The sequence below is a fragment of the Crocodylus porosus genome, unplaced genomic scaffold (assembly GCF_001723895.1).
Source record: "Crocodylus porosus isolate Cpor-Errol unplaced genomic scaffold, CroPor_comp1, whole genome shotgun sequence".
Classification (NCBI taxonomy): domain Eukaryota; kingdom Metazoa; phylum Chordata; order Crocodylia; family Crocodylidae; genus Crocodylus; species Crocodylus porosus.
The window spans coordinates 8,794,798-8,797,589 of NW_017728931.1; the positions used below are offsets into that span (position 1 = coordinate 8,794,798).

Below are 2,792 nucleotides of genomic sequence, written 5' to 3' on the forward strand. Positions count from 1 at the left end.
GCAAGGGGCAGACATTTGGCTAGTTAAGAGAACTCTGCCTGGGGGGAGTTGGCTGTAAGGGAATAGGTACCTAAGGAAATGGGTCAGTAAGCTGGTGCAGTAGGGAGACTGCTAGAACAGCAGTGTGACAGGGATGCCATTTTCAGAGCCTCTCCAGACACGCAGCTCCGCCCCCCTGTAATGGGCCGACTGCCCGCCTACTCTCACCTGCCAAGCCTTGATCTTATTTATAAACGATGAATAACTGGAATTAGCGGGAAGCTGCCCATTTGTGTGCGCCCCGATGATGGGGGGGCCCTGTCTGCAGCTCCTTTTCCTCCCCTGCACCGCAGTCCAAGCCTCGCCGATGGTGCTGGTGTAATCTGTCCTGGGCCATGTTATTGTGCCACGGTCTGTTGTCTGCCTTCAGGGCCCCTTGCCACCTTTTCTCCCTCTCGGGGCTCCTCATCACCCCTCCTCACCCTGAGCTCCTCACTACCCCCCTAACTCCGGGGCTCCTTGTCCTCTAGGGCCACTTGCCCCCTCTGGGCCTGTACCGTGCTTCCTGCACTTCTCGCCCCCTCTGAAGCCTGTGTCATGCTTCTCATGCTTGTGCCACGCTTCCTGTGTTCCCTCGCCCTCCCGGGGCCTATGCCGCACCTCTCGCCCTCCCGGGGCCTATGCCGCACCTCCCTGCGCTTCTCGCACTCAGGGCCCAGGTGGCCCGTAGCCAGGCCTGGCCCTCTGACCCTTCCTCTGGGTCGTACTGGCCAACCACCCTTTTGGGCTGGGGTCCCAACCCCACATGCCGAGCACTTCTCCGGCGCTCTCTCGCTATGCCCACTGTGGCACAAAATGCTGTGCCACCCTGAAACTGCTCACTGTGCCCCTAATGGGCACCAGGAACCCCCCAAACTACTGGGGAGCCCCCATGAGGCCTCCTCACTCCCCTACAGCCTCACCTGGTCCTCCAGTATAACCATAACTAAACCATGAGCCAAGCAGCTATAATACAAACACCGGAAATCTCCTGGCTTATAACCCAAAGTCCACACTCACTCAAGCTCTTCACCAGACCCCATCTCATCATGCAGCCAGTCAGGATGTAACTCTGGACTCTGTCTGATCAGCTCTCCCACCAAGCTCCTGCTCCTACAGCTCCCAGGAGGGAACTAGCTCTGGGCTTGGCCTTCTCTGTTTATAAAGGCCAGGCCCTGCCCCCTGGTGGTCAGCTGACCCACTCTCTTACCATGGTAACTCTCACCTGCTGCCCTGCTTAGTGGTAGCTTAGCCCATTCACTACCATTCAGTAGCAGGCACCCTAGTGCCCTGCTACAAGCAGTCATCAGCTGCCATGGCCCCCAGCCTTCAGGCCCTTAACAAGAAACCCTGCTCAGCTGGAGTGCCACCTGACCAGAAGGGGCGGGGCTTAAGCTGCATATAAGTGCAGGGCCTAAGGCAGATCAGGCAGGCTGGCCAGCAAGCTACAGTGTGAAGCTCCTAGTGGTAGACTGCAGGAAAGGGCTCTGCTGATCCATGGAACCCCTTAAGGATTCAAGTAAGGTGTGGTAAGAATAGCCACACATGTTGCCAGCTTGACCAGTTTGCGTGTGTGCACATGTGCATGTGAGAGAGCAAGAGAGAGGGGTGAGGGAGAAAGCTGAGGGTGGGCAGACCATAAAAGTGCAAATGCATGGGCATTTGGGGTATAAAACCCTTCCCTGATGAGAATCACAGTTGGGAAGGGGATATTTGGGACTCCCTTCCCCTCCCCCAAATAAAAGGGGGGATCCTGCAAAATGTGTCCTGGTGCTGCTGATACTGCTTTTGGTTCTCTGAAAAAGATCCCAGCAAGGGGATGCACACAATAAAAATATTACCAAATAAATCCTGCCTCACTTGGTTTGTGAAGGCAGCTTGAGGCATCAGCAAGTTGACTCCTACTTCTTTATTTCATAGAAGAGGTCCAAGGCAGCCAAGCTGGTCAGGGTCCATTGGTAACAGATGGGAGAAGCTGCCATCCCAGGAGTGCCAGAGCTATTCCAAAGACCACATTAAATCTCATGTTCTAAAATCGTATTTACACCTTCTTTTTTTACAGCAGCTTGGCCAATCATGTATTCCAGATGGTTGTATAAAACAGTTTGGGCACAATGTTCATAAATCTGCCCAAGTACAAACATCTTAATTCTAATAAAGAGATAACAGTTAAATATCAGTACAGAAATGCATGATATTGGTCAGATCAAGACCAAGGATTCACCTTAGCCAAGTCACTCCTTGAGCTTGTGGTTTAGGCACCCTATCTTCTTGTAGCTACTGACAACTGCCTGATGGTGAGTCATAGTGTCACGTTCAGCTGCTTTGGACTCCTGATCCTCAATAGTGAAGGACCTGTTCCTCTTTCCCCTTCATGGCTGGGACTTGACACAGACCAGCTGAGCTAGGGAGTCAGTTGGGGCCAGAAGAAGAGAACAAGGCAGGGTGAAGTTGTCCTAGTGAGACAGCTGCTTCCCAGGCAAGGAGGGGTCCAAGGGTTAAGCCATCTTCCAAGGGGGCTGAAGAGTTTCCATTGTTGTTTATCTGCATTCTTCGGTGAACATTGAATGCAAAGTGAAGTGGACAACCCCGAGGGAAGGGCCAGAGAGGACTCAGGAAAATCATGGCCCAATGACTGGAGATCTTTGCCAGGAAGCTGGAGGGGTAGGTTCAAAATCTTCCTGAGTAAAAGAGGAGGTCTGGTTAGTAAAAGAATAAGAAGTGCTTCTGGGATTATTATATACTGAGTTCTGTATGAGCATGTAGACAGGCAG

At 52.7% G+C, this 2,792-nt stretch overlaps 1 long non-coding RNA gene across 1 annotated transcript in view; it reads left to right on the plus strand.

Moving 5' to 3' along the window:
- Positions 1 to 1,194: 1,194 nt before the first annotated feature.
- The window catches only part of LOC109316245, a 10,266-nt gene continuing 8,668 nt past the window's right edge, over positions 1,195 to 2,792 (plus strand). The window contains exons 1-2 of the long non-coding RNA XR_002102780.1: positions 1,195 to 1,206; positions 2,681 to 2,686. This is a non-coding gene — a long non-coding RNA (uncharacterized LOC109316245). The remainder of the gene's footprint in view (positions 1,207 to 2,680; positions 2,687 to 2,792) is intronic.